Genomic DNA, 20,674 nt, shown 5'->3' with positions numbered 1-20,674 from the left:
GGAAAAAGCTGTTTGCACTGGGTGAACTCTTAGTCTGGTTAAATAATGACAAGCCTTGCAAGCGGTGTCTTCATGTGAACCACCAGATAGGTCAAACAATGACGATTCTCGGAGAATGAGGCTCCGACCCTATTCTTCCTTCTCCAGTGGTTGCCAGGTTGCTGGTTTTCACTGTGATTTCAGGCTGTTCATCTTCAAGGCTACTGTAGATCTGGGGAGCATGGGTAGGAATGAAGCAAGTTATAATACCAAAAACTTCACTGTTCTTACCAAGATTCAGTCTCTTTTCTTCAATTAACACTCCCTGGATTGCTGAAAACCTTTGGTTAATTTCCAGAGTTGTAAAAAAGTTGATCCTGACTGTTTTGACCAGTGTTTTTGTTGTTTCTATGGAGGAGTGGTTTTTTGGAAGTCCTTACTCTGCCATTCTTGCTAATGTCTCTGTACTGTCTTTGTAATGCGACTATATGATCATTTCAAAGTAAAAAGCTAAACAATTGTTAGGGGAAAGCTAGGAGGTAGGTAAAATACCAAATGACCAGTCACCTGGCTTAAGCAATCAGTCTATATGATAACCCTATAAAGTGGACATTCCTAGGCCCATTTAACAGCTGAAGAAACTGAAGATCAGAGAGGTTCAATGATTTGCCCAAGGTTACAGAGCTAGAAAAGACTGAGCTGGAAATTCCAATCTATATGGGACCAATTCTCAAGCTTCCTTTCTACTGCTTTGATTCATTCACTTATCTAACAAACATTTATAAAACATCTACTATGTTCCAGGCACTATTGTAGATGCTGGAGATACAGCAATAAACAAAACAAAACACTATCCCTCATGGAGCTGATACCTTAGTGAAGGGAGACAGACAAATAAATAAATGAATAAACAAACAATATGCCTGATAGTGATGAGTGCTATAAGGAAAATGAGGCAGGGCAATGGCCAGATAGTAATAGTGGTGATGGATGGTGCTATTTTAGCTTGGGTGAATAGGGAAAGCTTCTCTGAGAAGGTGACATCTAAGCAGGAATCTGAATAAAGTGAGGGAGCTGGACATAGGTAGCTCCACAGGTAGCTGGAGATAAAGCAACTCAAGCAGTCAGAGCAGTAAGTGCAAAGGCCCTTGGGTGGGAGTGTTCCTTGAGTGTTTGAGGAACAGCAAGGGCAGTTTCTGGAGCAGGGTGAATGGGGGGAGAGTAAGAGTTAAAGTCAGAGAGGTAAGGGGGGAGGTGGAAACCGATCACATGGGCAGTGGTTCTCACCAAAACTCATCTGGGGAGCTTTTTAAACTTCCCACACCCAGACTGCATCCCAGACCAATTAAGCCAGAACCTCTGGGGATGAGATTCAGGTATTGGTATTTTTTTTTAAAAACCTCCCTAGATGGCTCTGATGTGCAGCCAAGATTGAAAATCCATGATTTTGTGTCTATAAGTCACTATAAGACCTTTGGCATTTACTATGGCTGTTGAGAAGCCAAGGGATGGTTTTGAGCAGAGGCATGACAGGATGTGGTATATGTTTTAACAGGACCCTGCTGGCTTTTGTATTGAGAGTAGACTGAGGTGAGAAAGGGTGGAAGCAGGGAGATGAGTCAGGGGCTAGTGAAGTCATCCAGGTAAGAGATCATGGAGGCCAGGACTGTGTCATGGTAGAAATTCAAAATCTGAAGGTCAAAGAGAGGGAGGGACTGGCCCCGGTATTCATGGCCAGTCATCGGCAGTGTGAGAACAACATCCAGGCCTCTTGCCTCCCTAGGCATTCTGCACAGCTCCTAGTCTGCCCACCTGGGAATCCTCAGAAGGTGAGGCCAGACATGGGGTCATTTTCCAGCTCCCTTGATGCAGGGAATGCAAGCGGGGCTGGCCCACAGTCTGACCAAGGAAGCAGCCTGGGCAAGGCCATTGGGAGCTGGCAGGTGGGCTGGAACCCATGGAGAATTCCCAGGGTTTTTGCCCTCTGATTCCCATGAACGTGATTGGAAAGAAATTGCCAGAAGGCACTGACTCAGGGTGGCCACCCCTCCCTGGTCAATGGCAAATATCATTTTAAGAAACACAAGGGCAGCTGGCTTTTGTGACCAGCTCAGGTCACTGCTGTAAGTGCTGAAGGCTGGACTAGGGAAGAGGACTGGGGAAGGGCTCAGTCACCTGGGCCTCAGGATATGGGAAGAGGTCAAGTCACCTATGAAATAACTCCCAGGCCAGAAGCAGCCAAGTCTCAGCCCATAACTGCCAGGGCTCCTTTCTAGTTCCTCAGCACAAAAGGGTATGAGATTTGAACTCCCACTGTGTGCCAGAGAGTTCACTCCCTCTTGGGCCAAACCCTTCAAAAGCACCCTGTCAGGTAAGGACTATTTTACCGCTGAGGAAACTGAGGCTTAGAGAGGCTAAGGTTCAAGGTCACACAGCTGGAACTTGGCAGGGCTGAGATTTAAATGGTAGTCAGTCTGATGCCCACACCTGTGCTCTGTTCCCTACACCATTATCACCTACCCTTAAGTTGCTTCGGGGCTACTCAAGAGCATATGCACACACCAATCACTAATAAAAGACTGACTAGGGGCTTGCCTGGCGGCGCAGTGGTTGAGAGTCCGCCTGCCGATGCAGGGGACACGGGTTCGTGCCCCGGTCTGGGAAGATCCCACATGCCGCGGAGCGGCTGGGCCCATGAGCCATAGCCACTGGGCCTGCGCGTCTGGAGCCTGTGCTCAGCAACGGGAGAGGCCACAACAGTGAGAGGCTCGCGTACAGCAAAAAAAAATAAAATAAAAAATAAAAAAAATAAAGACTGACTAGGCAGCCATGGGAGAGGATGAAAAGAATGCCAGTGGGATTCCAGGGCAGAGGACATCAGGAAAGCCTGCCTGGAGGAAGTAACATGGGACAGCTGAAAGCCTTGGAGGCTGGGTAGGGTTTGGCTATGCAGAGAGAGTGGTGGAAAGGTTAGGGTAAGGGTTAGGGTTTAGGGAACCGAGTGAGCAGAGAAGCCTGGAGATGGGCATAGATCAGGCAGGTCCACATATTGTTTTTGTATCTGTTTAACAACGCTAATATGGCCCTTGCTCTGTGCCAGGCACTGTTCCAAGGGCTTTACGTAGAGTGACTAATTTAATCCTCACAATAATCCTATGGGGCAGGAAACCAATCTTTGATGAGTTCAGGTTGACTAAGGCATAAGATTTATTAGTGGGAAAATGGAGTCAAAGCTGGAAAAGTGGATTCGAGCTTTATGTAGAAAGCCCTGTATGGCAGGCTGAGGAGTTTGTACTTCATTCAGCAGACGGTAGGGAGTCACTGAGGCTTTCTGAGCAAGTGTGCAATAGGATCCGAGGTGTACATTTGGAAGATTCATCTGAAACCCATCGAGGGGGCTGAGGCAGCCAGTCTGGGTAGGGGGAGTAGAAGACTTGACCCCAGGGAAGGCACAGAGAGAATGCGGAGGTGCTGATGTATAAGCGGCGTATCTAGGAGCCAGAATCAACAGGCTAGCAGGGATGAGGGAGAGGGAGAAGCCCCAGGGATGGGATTTTGCTCCAGCTGAACAGACCTAGGAGTCAGTAAGCTGGGTCTCAAGGCCAGAACTGTCAAGAGCCTACAGTATGGTCCTGGACACATCCCTACCCTCTCTGGGTCTCAGTTTCCTCATCCACACTGTGGGAGGGCTGACTATGTTTATCACTGACAGCCTAGCCAGGGCTGATGTCCTTTGCCTGTGGTTCTAGATGTCAGGGAAGTGTGTCAAACTGTTGTCCAAGATGGGGCCTCTCAAAATAAAGAGAAGCTGCTGCTTATTTGGTGGTTAAGTGCTTGGGCTCCAAAGTGGGACCTCTTTGGATTCAGTGCTCACTCAGTAAACTGCCCAGTAGCCCAGGCTCCTCTTCTGTAAACTGGGGCAATAAAAACAATCCCTGCCTCAGAGGGCTACAGCAAAGCTTCAGTGGGATAGTGCAGCAGACAAACTCAGCAGCCGCTTACTATGTACAGTGGCTTCTCTCCTCATTTGCTCTCCTTCCTCTGGCTGGTGGGAGTGGAGGATATGAGAACCGGGCTCAGAGGCACTCAGGACAGGAACCCCCAGGAGCTGATGGATGACTTCCCAGTCCCGAGCCCCAGGGGCCCAGCACAGCACTTCTCAGTTTACAGGATTATTTTTCACCCCAATGAGCCTAGGAGGTAGAAATGGTGATGACCATTTTAGAGATGAGGCCTGGCTAGGATGTCAAAGAGGGAGAAACTAAGTGATGTATGACATGGGCAATTCTGTCAGTGCCCCAGAGCTGTGAAGGCCCCTGGAGAACCACCAGGAAACCCCTCGTGGTGCATCTGGGGAAACTAAGGTCCCACAGAATATCTTCTTGGCCATCCCCAGAGCCACTGGGGACGCTGGACCCTGGGCAAGAGCAGGTGGCACCAGGAGCCCAGGCCTGGCTTTCATTTGCCACTGGGCTGGGTGCCATTCAGCTTGCCCAGGGCCATGATTTGGGCCCAAATTGGGGTGTTTGGTTCCTTTCTTTATGTCTCCTCTTGTAACTCCAGCTTAACATTCCCCAGATGGCCATTCCTGCCGGCTCCCTGCCCACTCCACCATTCAGATGGGAAAACAATCATTTTGCAGCCCCATTAATTAAAGACTAATTGCTGATTGGAAACACATTGACTGGGCCCTGAGTGGTTGTGGGCCCTCTGGCCCTGGTGAAGGCCTGGCCCTAACGAGCCTCTGGACCCCCAGCGACTTGCTCGCTCACTGCGCAGCAGCAGAATTGGGCCTGGACTTAGGCTAATGAGGTGTCAGCTGACTATTAGAACCACATTGATGGGGGAGGCTGGCGACTGGACCAGATAGGAGCTGCCACATGCAGCAGCCATTAGCTCTGAAGTTGCCCCCCGGGGGGCCACGTCTGCCCCCAACCCCTTTCCAGCCACTTAGCAAGGGGCTCATCTTCCAGCAAGGCCTCTCTCTGAGAAGGCCAGTCTCCCCTGACCCATGGTCTCCAGACCCCCCATTAAGCCACCAAACTCCTACTTGGTGCCAAGCCCTGGGGCTACAGAAATGAGTAATAATAGCTGTGTTTATTGAGCACTTACTGTAAGCTGAGCACTGTTCTAAGTGCTTTATGTGGACCCTCTCCTTTCTTTCTCACAAAAGCCAGGTTGATGCTATTATAATCCGTATTTTATAGAAGGAAAGTGAGGCATAGAGTGGCAAAGGGACTTAGTCAAGCGCCCACATCTACTACATGGCAGTTCCAGTGTTCAAAGCCAGGCAATCTGAGTCCAGAGTGCATGCTCTTAACCACTGCACCCTACCGGCCTTCGGTCCTGCCAGGGAGGAAGGCCGGTCTTGCAGGAGACTGCGAAGGAAGGGACTGTTATTGCAGGGTGCACAGGAAAGGACCATGGTGGAGGTGAGCCCAGAGAGTTCTGAGAATCCAGGGCAGGGGCGCCTAAACCAGCTATGGGAGGAGAGAAGTCAGGACAAGCTTCCAGGAGAAAGTAGCACGTGAACTGAGTCCTAAAGGATGTAAGGAGTGAGCTGGGCACTGAAAGGCGTGGAAGAGTGAAAGGACAGAGGCAGAAGCTGATGGGAAAGCAGACCCTTCAGGCGACAGGGAGTTGTTTGGAGAGTTCCCAGCAAATGAGTGGCTGTGAGCATGGGGTGGGGGTGACACAGTCAGCTCTGACCCTTTGGAAGTTCACTCTGGCTGTGGCCGGAGAGTGGATGGGAAGAGAGAAAGAAAGTGAGCAGGGAGACTTAGGTGGAAGATTCCTGCCATGGTCCAGCTGAGAGGAATGGGAGGGAGTCTGGATAAAAGGCAAGGCAGTGGGGATGGAGACCTATTTAGGAGGTGGGATCAACAGGCTTGGAGAGTGTAAGCTGTGGGGGGAGGAGGTGGAAGAGACTGCAATTCCCCTCCCATATCCCCTGGGCCACCTCCCTGTGGCCCAGAGGGCATGACAGACCAGGCCACTCCCCTGCTGAAAGCCTTCTCTGGCTCCCCAGCCCGCTGTCTCTCAACATGGACCTGGGGAAAATTCCAGCTCTTCCACTAGTTGTGCGGTTTGGGGCAAATGGCCCAACCTCTGAACCTCAATTCACTCATTTATAATGACTGCCTCTGTAGTCTCGGGTTCACAGGATTGCTGTGAGAACTAACTGAGCTACTGCAGGCATGTCCTTCACAGGGTGCCAGGCAGGGACTAGGATCTCCAGAGATGAAGGGTCAGCAAATGTTAGTTCCCATCCCCTCTTCCACTGCTCCCCTCCATCACCCCAAGACCCAGCTGTACTCAACCATTCAAGTGTCCCAGCACACAACACGGACACGGCCACCTCCTTGCCTTTGTTACTTGTGTTGCTAACTGTACCCTCCCTTCTGCTCCCATCTCCGTTCAACCAAAAGCCTGCCTATCCTTCCAGGCTCAAATGCAGCCTCTTCCTGGAAGCTTCCCCCGATTTCACTCTGGCCAGAAGAAATGCCCCTGTCCTCTACCATCCCAAAGCCCTTGATTTATGAGCAAAAATCCTGTCTGTGTCCCTGTCTTAAGTCCTGTGCTAGATGGGGTGGAGATAGAGAGAGGCCTGGGTGAATGAGCTGGAGGATAGCTAATGTTGGAGAGCTCATGTGGGTAGACAGCCACCTTGGCCCCCAGCCCTTCCCTAGGGCTCCCACTCTTCCCCAGGAGGCATTGGCTCAGATGCCCATTCAAGTGACAGGAAGCCACGGGGCAAGCAGTTTGCGGAATGGCAGCTGGAGCTCCAGCAGGGAGTGCTCAGGGCTGGGGTGAAATGGAGGCAACGTGCCCCATCTCCTGAATTTTTAGAGAGGAGCAGAAAATTGGGATCTTTACATAAAATCATCCCATTTTGCAATCTTGATGACTAATCTTAAACTTCCTAGAAATATTGTACAAGCTAAGCAAAACCTATATCTAGGCTGAGTTTGGCCTCTGGGCTGTACCCCATTGGGTACTCGACTCTGCCAGGCACTGCTGGACGCCGATTGACAAACAGACACAGGTCTCAGGGAGCTTAGGTTGCTGTGGGAGAGACCACGTCCACAGACCCTCAGAGGCCATGGCTTAGAGCGGTTATGAATGTGGGCCTCAAGTCAGACAGCTGTGAGTTCACGTCCTGGATCTGCCATGTACTAGCTGTGTGCCCCTCGGTAAGTTGCTCAACCTCTCTGAGACTCAGCTTTCATCTGTCAAGGAGGAAAAAGGTTAAAAATATCCATCTCCCAGGATTGTCATGCCTGCCAAATGAACTAATGGCTGGTGAGTCCTTTGTGAATCACGAGCTGTGCAGGTGTGTGTGGATGTTCCAAGGGGCTGGGATTAAAGGGCTGGGGCCATGCCTGGAACGGGGCTGAGCCTCTGATGTGCATCCAGATGTGCATGTGCATCTGGAAGCTGATGAAGAGCACTCTGGGTAAAAGAGGGCGAGAAGCCCCAGTTCAGATCCAAGTGGCAAGATACTGCCCACTGCCTCTTTCTGCCACCGTACTGGCAGTGTGTAAGGATTTCCTGACCAGATGCTGGGACAGGCAGAGATCCAGAGAAAGGAAAGTACCCTCTTAAGGTGGGGCAAATCCTAGGAACCCAGAAAGTCCATCTCAACTCCTCAGCCACCATCCTACTACCAATAACAACCGGCACTTATGCAGCACTTACTCTGCGCCAGGCACTGCTGTGAACACTTCTACATACATGGGCTCATTTAATCTCCCCATGAGCCTGTGAGCTACATACCACTGTTATCATCCCTAGCTTCCAGATGAGGACACTGAGGCACAGAGAGGTTAAGTAACTTACTCAAGTCAAACAGCAAGTAAACAGCAAAGCCAGGAACTGAAGCTGGGCTGTCTGACTCCTGAGTCTGTGCTACCCGATTAACCCCTGGATGAAACTTCCTCTGTGGAAAGACCTAGGATGGTTTCTGTTTTCCTGACTACATTTCGACAGACACAGTCCCCATCCGTGCTGTGGGGAAAGTGGAGTTGTCAGAGTGCTTTGATATGAATATCCCTTCCTGTTCTGATGGCAGCAGCCTCTGCCTGATCCCAGGCCCCCAGGAACACCATCATGCCAGGTCTCGGGGTCCTGGACTAGCGCGTGCTTACCTCTCTTACAACGGTCTTGAGGGAGAGGCTGCAAACCGGGTGGGAGTGACAAGGAGACTGAAGCTGCAGCAGAGAGGCAGGCGATCTCTGATGTGGGCTGCAGAACTGGGCCAACAGGTGTGCCCAACTTGGGCAGGGCAGGCTGAGGCCAGCTGGATCAGCAGAAGGGCCCAGAGGTTAGCCCGTGCTCCAGAACCTCACACACCCATCCCCACTCACAGACACATGCACACACCCAGCCCACTCCCATCGTGCATCAGGCACACGCATGCTCACATGTACTCACTCCCCGCCCCGCCGCAGTTTTACACACACACAGACATCGGTAAATACAAACGAGTCCAGACAGATACACACAGAAGCTCCTACAAACGCTGTCCTCCCCACACCTCGTTCGTCCAGACGTATGTGTGAGAACACAGGCACACATATGTGTGAACAACCACAAACATGTGTGTACCTTTCGGGGAGGCTTGGGAAGGATTGTTCCAGCCCAGCCCACAGCACTCCTTGCTCAGATCTCTCCTTTAGTCTTTGAGGGATGAAGACACTTACTGAATGGAAAAATGCCTCCAGCAAATGCCACCCACTTGTCGGCAGCTCAGCCTCCTTTCCTGTCCTCTGCCATTCAGGACACGGGCTGGTGTGAAAGCGCCAAGTTTCTACTTGGAAACATGCAAGTGGGGGAGGGGATGAGGCAAAAGAACATTTTTTTTAAATGAAGATAAAATCTAAAGACAATGGCCGACCTTCAGAGCCTGTGTGAGCTTGGAGTGCTAGGGTGGAAACTGGGGAAATGTGGGACATGTCAGAGGAATCGCTGGGCTATGAGTCAGGTGTGTTGGCGCAAATACGAACTTCACCGCAAACTTGCTGTATAAGTTTGGGAAGTCGCTCATGTCTCTGAGTTTTGTTTTCCTATCAGCATAAGGGTTAAGAGCACAAACTCTGGAGCCAGGATGCTTCAGTTTAAATGCCAGCTCTGTCTGTTATCAACTGTGTGACCTTGCGCAAAGTTATTTGACCTCTCCTGTGCCTCGATTTCATCACATGTATAAGGGGGATGATAACAATATCTACCTCATAGGATGGTCGTGAGGGTCAAATGATGCTCGTAAAGCTCTGAGAATAAGTGCCTGCTTTATAGTAAGCAACATGCAAGCTGCAGCTATTGCTACTGTTGTTGTAAAACGGGGATGCAAACATCTACTGCACAGCATTGTGGGAGGACTGTGTAAGACAGTCGCTTAGCAAGGGCTCCATAAGCTCTAGGATGAGTCTATATGTTCAGCCTGCACCTGGCCCAGTATTACTGGCTGATTTGAGGGCTGGGGTGGGGCTAGATGCTTGGCCTGAGCAGAAAGGACTCCATGCACATCTTAGGGCTCCCCCTGCCCCTGCATGTGTTCGGTGGCCAGCTCACGTCTGTCTGACCTTTCTGTGGCCACCCCTCTGCTTGCCAGCTATGATGACACCTCCACGGCCCCTGCCTACCCGCGCAGATTTTTAGAGCACACAAAACCCATCATCCTAGCTCCTCTGCCACTTGATCGGTTTGAGCTTGCCAGGATCACTGCGGTAGCCTCCTGACTGGTTCCCTGCCTATGCCCCTGCCCCCTCCAGACTCCCCCACTAAGGAGCCCATGAAGATCCCCTTACAACATAGCTTGAGATCCTCCCAAGGCTCCCCATCGCACTCAGAGTAAGAGTTATCTTCCCTACACTGGCCTCCAAACCTTCTGCAATCCTATCCTCGGCATCTCCAGCCCCTCGTCCACTGGACTTCAGCTACACCGGTCTCCTGGCTGTTCCCGAACCATGCCAGGCACACTCCCACCTCACAGCCTTTGCACTGACTGTTCCCTCTGTCCAAAACGATCTTCTCCCAGATAGCTGGATGGCTAATTCTCTTACCTCCTTGAAGTCTTTGCTCAAATCTCACCTTCTAGATGAGGCCTACCATGACCACCTTAAGTAATTCTGCACCCTGCCCCTCACTCTAGCATCCCCAATCCTTAGTACTTTTCTACTTTGATTTTTCCAAAATGTGTACCAGCTTATAACATGCCATATAATTTACTTATTATATTAGTGCTTGTTGTTCATCTCTTCCTGCTCCACTGTTAGCTCTTTGAGGGAACTTGGTTGTGTTCACTGATATATCCCAAGTGTCTAAAACTCTACCTGGCGTGCAGTAGGACCACAATGAACTTCCTTGAATGAACACAGCTTTTTCAAGCTCCCTTGGCTGCAGTGAGGACGTGGGCCAGATGGGTGAACCTAGAGGCAGGAGAGAAGTGAAGAGGCTGCCAGAGTCCTGCCTGGGGCCTGACACAGAGCAGTGGCAGAGAGGGCCGCGTCGAGAAGGTGGGACCCATGTGGGCAGGAACCTGGTCCCGTTTGCTCATGGCTGGCTTCCTGAGGCCGGGCATGGAGCCTAGCAGAGTCCAGGCTCCATGACTGTTTGTCGAGTGAGCCGTTAAATGCACGAGCCATTGCAACATCTGCCAACTTGATTGGATGTGGGGGAAGAGGAATCATCCAAAGAAACCCCCCTTAGCTTGAGCCTGGGTAACCGAGAAAGTAAGTGGAAATGTTCCCAAGTGCTGGAATCAGACACCCAGAGCAGATTTCACACATCACAGCTTCAGACATCAGCCCAAACACCTCTTCCTCTTGAACATCTTTCCTGCTCCCCCAGATTAAACCAGGTCCGCCTGATTGACTCTCCCACAAGCCCATGAAGTTGGCCTTCTGAGTGCTGACCTCACTTGGATTTACTGTATCTCCAGGGCCTAAAAGAGTGTCGCAGGACTCAGGCAAGCCCTCCGATTGGCCCTCCATGCTCCACGCTTCCTCTCCTCCTATTCCTCTTTCTCCTCTTTCTCTTCCTCTTTCCCCTCCTTCTTTTTTTTCCTCCTTTCCTCCTGCTTCTCCCCTCTCCCCTCCTCCCCCTCCCACTCCTTCTCTTCCCACTGCTTCTCCTCTACCTCCTCCCACTCTGGTCATCAGAAGCCGAGTATTCAGGGAACTTCAGTTGATGGTTTGGATTAAACTGCAGGAACTGCAGGATGACCTGACCTACAGGGCAGGGGTGGAGTGGGAAGTGGGACAACTTATACAAGAATTTGGCCCCAATTCACCTGAAATTGGATACTCCCGGATCTGAGCTACAGGCACTGGGAACTGGGTTTGGGGTTTACGAACCTCACGCCACACAGGTCACAGCCTCCCAACAGACACATACACCTAGTAACACACAGCGTATCCCCCACTACACACCAGCACCGTGACACCCAAGTCTCCAAGAAGCCAAGTGTGAGGCAACCCCCCACAGCACCGCCACCTAGTGAGATAACACACCCATCAGAGCACCCACCGGACCCCAGACCACTGGCCCAGCACGCATCTGAGCCACAGCATGAGCACACACGGGACATAACGATACCTGACACACACACCACACCCACAGCGTGACAGCCCTCCAACCTCTGGCACACAACACACGGAGTAAGTGCTTGGCGCTTGTACAGCACAGTGACAAACGAACAAACACGCCTGTGGCACCCAGCACTTTCTGACACAGTGACACAATACATACATTACCACCACCCCCGCTCATCTCACACACACACACACACACACTGAAAAGAGAAAAAGAGCTTTTCTCCCCTCGCCCTCCCTCCCTCCCCATGTCTTGGCCACTGGGCCATGTCAGGCCTGCCTTAGGACCCTGGCTCCAGAACACAGGAGAGCTGGTGGGCCCCATTTCCTAGAAGGCTGCGGATTTGGCCTCAGCTGATCAAACACAGGCTAGGAGGTCCACATGTGAACTCTGGCTCCAGGGGCGGCTGGTAGTGGTCCGCACCAATGAACGGCAGTCAGCAGCTGACTGCCGTGGGACACTCACAGGGAGGGACCAACTGGACTGAGCTTTGATGTTGGGGGCCAGGCAGGAACCAAGCTGACTTGGGGTGAGGGGGCGTCCCGCGTTCAGGCTGCTTGTGGTGGGAGGAGCGCAAGGATGCCTCTGCAGCAGCAGGGGCCTGAGACAGAAGCTGAGTCAGGAGGTGAGAGGAGATGCTATGGTGGAAAGACAGGAAGACTGGTGGAGGGGAGACGGGTTGGAAGGACAGCCTCCATGCCCCTCTAGCCCGCCCTCAGGGAAGTGACAGGCAGGGGCTGGGAAACGAGGCAGGAGGAGCCAGAGCCAGAGGCTCGTACAGGGGCTTGGAAATGAGGCTTTCAGAGAAGAGCAAGAGGCTGAGGGTGGGGTACACAGGGAACAAAGGATAGAGAAATGTAGAAATGTACTTGGAGGCTGTGTCATCAGACTGGGGCATGTGTCAGGCATGGGCACCCTTGCTGCCCAGAAGTGGGAGTGGAGAATTAGACATTGGTCGGGAAGAAGAGGACCCACTGATGAGAGCGGAAAGTGTGAAGGAGTCGGCCACTATGGAGAGAAAGAAGAGTGAGCTGTTGATGAGGGAAGCCAGGGGGAAGTACACATGGGAGAAAGGAGACCATGGTGAGGGCTGTCATGCCACCAACACTGGGTTCACAGTCATGCAGGCAGAGGGTACTGCAAAGGACTGCGCCCCATCAGAGCTCCCAACGCAGCCAAAAAGCCCTACTCTGACTCTAGGCCACTCCGAAAGGCCTGGCCCATGGTTTCCTGTGGCAGGTGGGGAAGGACTGGCAATTTCAGATACTGGTCAAGTTCTGGCCTCAGTAGAGCCAGAGGGTGGGAGGAAGGAATGGAGGGAGGCCTTTGGCTTTTTGGGATTGTCATCTGGCTCAAGACGTCCCCAGGCAGTTGACTCAAACCCCATAATTGACATATTTACCTGTGACTTATGCCAAGGGACATAAATGAACGCCCCCTGTCCCACTTTACCCAAGCTGAACACGGATGGTCTCATGACTAGATTCCAATTTTATGTCCCCAGCCACCCCTGAGCCCCTGAATACTTTGGCCCTGGTATCCCCAAGGGGAAAAAAACCTGTGAGTTGGGCACTAACCCAGTCTCTAGGGACTAATCCTCTCCTCTTGCCATCCCAGACTAAGCTAATAAGCCCCCCATGTATCCAACACTTTGCATTTCCCAGAGCATGATCTCATCTGAGTCTCATTAAAACCCTGCGAGGCCAGCAGAGCAGGAATTATTACCTCTATTTTCAGATGAGGAAACTGAGGCCCAGAGAGGCTAAGCAATGATCAAAGTCACACCACTAGCAAGTCCTCTGACTCCAAACCTAGCACCCAGGCTGGAAGGGGTGCCTGCCCCTTTAACCTTCTGCAGACTTTCCCAGTCTCATGGGGAATGTGAGGAGGAGGCTCAGATGGCAAAGCTAGATGAGAAGGGTCTGTGCTCAGGGAGCCTGGAAATGGATTAGGCCATGCCTACTCTCTCCCCTTCGAAAAGGGATGAGGGAACAGGCAAGGAAAACAAATGCTTCTTGAACATCCACTAGGTGCCAAGTAGAATATTAGGTACCTTACATACATTATCTCATTTAATCCTTATAAAACTCTGGGAGGTAGGTCCTCATTTTACAGTGAGGCTCAGAGAGTGGCACCACTAGGTCTAAAGTCACACAGTGATTAAGTAATGAAGTTATGACTTGGCCCTTGTTCTGATTCTAAAGCCCATGTTATTTGGGCAACATTCTGTGCCCTCTTACCCTGGCATTGACCATTGCCTTGGTACCCATCCAGTTGCTACAGGAAGCTTATCCCTGATGGGCTTCAGTGAACTGCCTTCAGAAATCAGGGAACTGAGAGGAGGGAGGGGAAAGGAAAACTGTGGGGGACGTAAGAGCTCCAAGAGTCTGTGGGAGAAAGCAGATTCCTCCTGGGAACTGTGAGCATTGTCTCTCCCTCTTTCCTTCCTCTCCCTCCTTCTTACCACAGCCTGGCTGGGGTATGGGAACCATGGTCCTGAAGGGCGGCCTCTTGGCAGTCGCAGGCTGAAGGCAGTGCCACAGAGGCCCACATCCTGGGTCACCTCCCACTCAGAACCACAAGGAATCTGGACGAGAATGCCAACATTTCTGTAAACCACCAGATTACATTGCTTCTTCCTTTCCCAAACCTCCTCTTCTCATCTCCTAATCATTCGCTTCAGAGATGGAACTCCAGGGTTCAATAGAAAAATCCACCTCCATTCCCTGCCTAGTAAGCCAAAGAATCAGACTCTTGAAGTTGGCCTGACCTACAGAGACCCCTTCCGTCCCGCCTTTAGGCATGATTCGTGTATACCAATGGGGGGTCTCTCTCTTGTTTTGCACTATCTCAAAGCTAGGACATTCTATAGGCTTCCTTGGGTAAATTTTCAGCATGGCATTCCTCACTGTTAGGATGTTCTTCATAATACCTAACTTTAGCCCATGATGCCAAGTCCTTGCTGTTTTGAATTTAGTGGAAATGGGGAAAGTCACTGCCTGAATTATGACTCTCCCAATGACAAACGAGACTGGGAGACCCAGCTACTCTTCTTGAAACCAACGGCTGTACAGCATCTTTACTGGTTGGCCCAATTTTCAAATTCTCCAGAATTTCAACGGAAAATAAGCTAGAGCTAAGATGGAGGGTATTGGAAGAAAAGTCCAGAATAATGTAAAAAACATTAGACCTTGTGAGTAGACCTATTGGACTCTTGGCTATCATAAATGTCATCACCGTCATCATTGTCAGTTGCTCCAGTCTTCATCACCATCACCATCACCGCCGCCACCACCATCTCCACCCCCATTGCCACGTTTATTGCTATCACAGCCATCAACATCACCATCCTCACCATCACCTCCACTACCACCTTCACCACCACTGCTTCCACCATTAGTCTCAACATCACTAACTCCTCCATCAATCACCGCCATCACCACCTCTAATATCACAAGCACCACATCTACCATCATCACCACCTTCCCCACCATTATCACTACCTCCACATTACTATCTCCACTTCCATCATCATCACTAACATTACCACTTCAACCATCATCACCCTCATCCTCTTCCTCGTCACCATTTCTATCTCTAACAACCATCACCACCTTCATCATTATCACTACCTCAATCACCATTACCAAGTCCATTAACACCATTGCCATTACCACATGTGCCATCACCATCATCACCTCTATCATCACCACCTCTATTGTCCTTCTCACCTTTACCTTCATCACTGCCATCACCGTCAACGCTATTATTGTTAACACCTTCCTTGCCACCATTGACACTGTCACTATATTCATTGGCAGTAATATTATGATCACCACCACCACCATTTTTATCATTAATGAAATATATTGTTGTGGTTCATGCCTTCAAGGACCCATAGACAATTAGTAGGTACTCAGGCAGAAAGTAAAGAGCATAAGGACAGAGAACAGAAGTGTGGGAATTTTGAAGTCCCCAGATGTCCATCTGAACTGTGGCCAGAGAAGTGTCCCCATTCAGGGGTGAAGCTCTGTCTTGGAGAGTGAGGGAAGCAGGACAGGACTTCAGACCTACAGTAGCAGATGGTAAGGGCAGCCAGCCACCACCTCCCAGAGTACATGGAAAGTCAGCCCCAGCTGAGCCTCAGAAATGACCAGGGCCAGGCCAGGCAAGATGGTGCCCTGAGAGACAGAAGCCAAAGGACAGGGCATAGGGGTAGGCTAAAAATGCCATGGAAGGGCGCTAGAGAGATATAGACTGGTTGGCTCTTAGACTCAGTCCCTGGTTGAGGAGCATTTCTTCAACATATCCAGATGTCCCTGGATCACCCTGGAGTTTTGGTCACCTTCCATGTTCTCAGTCACTGGAGCATGGAACGGCCCTAGGACCAGCCTCTGTGATTCACTGAGAGGCTGCAACACCCAGCCTAAAGGAGATTCCACTAGACCCAAGGAGAGGGAGGAGGTGGCTTTCCCAGTGCCATTGCTTTCCTCTTCCCTCCCCTCCCTTCCAGAGCCTCCTGTTCTCTCCCTTCTTCTAATACCCCCTCCTCTCTCAACCCCTTCTCCCACTACTGCCTGCACACCTGGCACCATTCCCAGTCTCCCCTCCAGCCTGCCTCCCAGCATCTGCTCCTTAGTTCCCTGCTGTTTCTTCTCCATCTTCCCAGCTTTCTCTTATCCTCTGCTGGACAGGCAGGGCTTTGAAATGCATTGGGTGAGGACCACATAGCATCCTGGAAGAGACTGTTTCTTAAGCTAACAGGCTGCCCTGTTGAGGGCTGTTTCTTGAATCTCTGGATAAACTGTCCTTTGCCCACTTTCATGCCATGAATCCTGATGCTGAGAGGGGAAGAGGCTTCTTAAGTCATCAGCTCCATGCACCCAAGTCTAGGCTTCTCTCTGTGCATGTGGCCTTTGTTCCTGCTTCCTTCCAGGGGGACATCCCCAGGGTCTGCCCAACACCTCCAGCCTCTCCTATCGGGTCTTCCTTCACACACTCGGCCCCGCACTGGCACGTACATGCGCATACTCACGCTCCCCAAACAGCAAAGGTGACCCTGACAGCCAAGCTCCCCACATACCAATTATCATCATCATCATCTTGTACACTCACCATGGGCTAGGTCATGTACTAGGACTTTCATCTACTTTCACACATTTCCTGCTATGTCCCTGTGAGTTGGGCATTTGTACCCCCTCTTTCTACAGAGGAAACTGGGACTTAGATAAATTCGGGGACCCATGTACCACCATACAAAAAGTGTAGAGCTGGGATTCCAACCCATGTCTGTCTGACTTCGGAGTTTGTGCCTTGAACTCCAAACTACCGCACTCTCCTGCCTGCATCCGCTCCTGTGTAGACATACACAACAGCACGCCATATCCTCTTGCTCACATGTTAAACACATGTGGTACACATGCTCATAGAGCACACACTCCATACCCAAAGTGCACACATTTCGTACACTATACACACACACACAGAACCCACCCCCAGGAAGAACACACCTGTTCAACCTACTCATTTGATAAACACTGATTGAATACCTACTGTGTGCCCACCCAAGTAGCTCTGCCCAACATCAAGCACTGCACTCACCCGAGAGAGGAAGAAAATGAGCAGTCCTGAGCGCCTACCATATGCCAGACCCCGTGTCAAAGGGAGTCCATGGTGTCAAAGGAACATGCATGAGCCCGCATATACCTGTGTGCACGCACACATGCACACACACATGCTCGCTCTAGCTAGAAGTAGTCCTGGGCCTGCCACTCCTGGGGCCCTGAGACCCAAGGCAGACAGAGGAGACGGGAATAGAACGTGATATAGGTACCGAGGGGAGGTGGAGAGGCTAGTGGTTACTGAACCCACTGAAATGAAATCTGAAGACTCCCAGACTGCGCAAGCTAGGAGGAAAGGACCTCAGAGGTCTTCCATTCCTGCCCCACCAATGAGTTATACTTGTTAACAAAGGCAGCCCAAACTGGGAAGTACTGTGTCCTGCCAGCCTTCACAGGCTCTGGAGCCCAAGCTACCTCTCTGGGCTCCAGGGACCCTGGGCGAGCATCTATCAGCTTTCTCGTGCTATCCCACCACTTTTGGCATGACTTCGCTCTACTTAGCTCCCCAGTAAGGGAAACAGACAGGAAATTAGAGATAACTAGGCAGTTTGAGAGGATTAAGGATAAGGGAAAGCAACATAATTATGTCATAGTTGCTATTGGACAGGAGAGCAGACCAAGGGAAATGTAAATGGCCTAAACCAGCCCATTACAAGAACAAAAGGGCAAGGCCAGCAAGCAGATAAGAGTCTTGAGCATATGGGGCAGAAACATTTAATCACCCAGCAAGGCTGCAACCCCAGCCCAGCCTACCAGGGCAATGGACCCAAGTATAGAAAGTCAGAGAAGGATCTTGATGGGCTCGCATGGGGCAAAGAAGCTGCTTTGTGCCAGCTGACCTGGCAGAGCCTCTGACACAGGGAGAGAGGTGGGCTTCGTAGCTGGCATCCCTTTGGTCTGGGAGCTAAGCCAGCTCCTTCCATGTCTTGAAGGAAGAACTTTGAGCCCAAGGACTCTAAGCATAGGGGATCTCTAGTCAGTCAACGTCATGTACTAGAAAGGTCCCTGAACTGGGAGTCAATGGGCCTGGGTTCCACACCCAATCCTGTACCATCCTAGCTATGTGGCCTTAGACACCCTCTCTAGACTTGTACCTCCATTTTTTATTACAACGAATGGGCTTTTAGAAGAAAATCAATTTCATAGTACTGGTTTTAAATCTTTTTTAAGTTTATTTTTATTTTAACCATCTACTTTTATAGATTCTTTTTCAGAAGTTTAAAATTTTGTACATACGTACATGTACATATTTGTTTAGTTTGGGTTCATTTCTATAGTATTTTGTAAGAATTAAAATAAACATTTGATCACCTGGCTAAAAAAAATAGAAGAAGGAAACGTATTGAAATAATAACAGCTCACATTTAGTGAGCAATTCCTCTATGAACTAGCACAGAGGTTGGCACATATTTTCTGTAAGGGGCCAGGGAATACAATCTCTGTTGCAACTACTCAACTCTGTTGTTGTAGCACAAAAGCAGCCAGAGACAATGGGTAAACAAATTAACCTGGCTGGTTCCAATAAAACTTTATTTACAAAAAGCAAGCAGAGAGACAGATGTAGCCTGCAGGTTGTAGCTTGCTGACCCTTGAACTAAACACTGTACTAACCGCTTTATTTACATGATCTCATCTGATCCTCAAACAACCTTGGGAAGCAGACACTACTCTTATTATCCCCATTTGTTAGATGGGGAAAATGAGGCGCAGAGAACGTAAGCAACTAGCCCAATGTCATACAGCTGGAAAGTGGCAGAGCCTGTCTTTGAACTCCATCAGTTTGGCTCCTGAACGCATGGTCTTAATCTGTACCACATGCCCTTCCAGGATAGGAACAATGGTAATATAACAATACTAATTATTACTTGCATTTCCATAGGACTTAAATGGTTGCAAAAGACCTACCAGAAACACCAGCCATTCTCCCTGAGGCGCTGTGACCATGACCCACTGGTGTGTCACAATCAGTTGCACGGTGTGTCGAAAGTCATTTGTTGCTAATAATAGCCTTAAAAATGATTTACGGCTATTTTAATAAACTAGAGTTGACCCAATGTTATCCCTCTAATAACGTCCCTCTCGCTCACTTGCATTCAGATATGTTTCCTGGAAAGAGCGAAAGGGCTGGAGTTCCAGCCGCCTTGCCAGGAATGCCTGGAGAGGATGGCGGTCAGAGGCTCGGCATCTGTCAGTTACTGGGAGAGAAGCAGGGGGCGGGCGAAGCACGGCTGATACGGCCAACTGCCCTGGATCGTCATCAAGGCTCAGGCAGTCAGGATAATTATTCCCATTGGACAGCTGAAGAAACCGAGGCTTATGGAGATGTAGCGAGGGGCCCGAGGTCACATAGGTAAGAATGTCAGACATACGCTATTGTGAACGGTAAGAGTCAAATATTACATTAGAGAAAAAGGCAAGGAGCCAGACAGAATGGTGTTCAAATCCTGCCTCTAGCACTTATGTGACCAGAATCTCTCTCGTTGGGCCTCAGTTTCCATATCTGTAAGATGGGGATATAGACACCACCACACATGACAGGTCTTGTTGGGAGGCTCAAAAATGAGATAATAAGGAATGTCTGAGGTTGCTGGGTTGTTTTGCCTGGACGAGTGAAAACTCAGAGAGAAGAAAGGGGGTGAGAACTCACCTTTAAGGAGCGTATACTGTGGGCCAGGAAAGCTCCCAAAGCTATCTCAAAAAATCCTCCTGGCAACTCGGAGGTGAGAATAGCTATCTCCATTTTACAGATAAAGAAATTGAGTCTTGAGGTCATCTGGCTGGAAAGTGTGGTAGACTGAGCTGTGAGTCCGGAGTACTCTGCGCCTCAGCAGACTTCAGTCATGTGGGTGGAGCACCAGATGGGAAAGCAGAGGGGTTCATGCAGTCATAGATATTGCTTGAGAGCTTGCTATGTGCCAGGCATTGTTCTAGGCACTGCGGATACAGCTCAGAACAAAACAAAGTCCCTGTCCCCATGGAGCCAGAACTCTGAAGGGCAACTATGCACACTTTGGGCTTTCTCCCATTTTGTGGTACCATTCCAGCTCCGCTATGATCCTGGGCCAAGTGTCTGCTCTCTTCCTCAGTGTACCCCCATAAACTCTTCCCAAGGGAAAGAAAAAGGAGCACTGTCTACCCCAAGCCCTCACCCCAGCAAAACATGGCATCCTGAGTGGCTGTCTGCCCAGCCAAGAACAAAGGCTGGAGGAGACATCATGTGCCTCATCCCAGGATGTGAGGGCTCAAGACACCATCCTGGCCTAGACCTGACCCTGGTGAGCTGTCCTTGGGAACAATGGTTCAGAGGCGTCTTCCCCAGGACTCCCACCAAGGATGGGAAGTAGGGTTCGGGACAGGCTGGCCTGGGCATTGTTTAGAAGGCACGTTTCCTGGCTGACTCGGCAGTCAGAGTGCCTGGGGTACTGGAGTGGGCTCAGGAGGGCCTACATCTTTCCTCCTGTCCTCCAGAACAAAGCCACTAT

Source organism: Tursiops truncatus, chromosome X (genome assembly GCF_011762595.2).
Source record: "Tursiops truncatus isolate mTurTru1 chromosome X, mTurTru1.mat.Y, whole genome shotgun sequence".
NCBI classification, from domain to species: Eukaryota; Metazoa; Chordata; class Mammalia; order Artiodactyla; family Delphinidae; genus Tursiops; species Tursiops truncatus.
The sequence above is the reverse complement of the archived record's forward strand: the minus strand, read 5'-3'. Positions refer to the sequence as shown.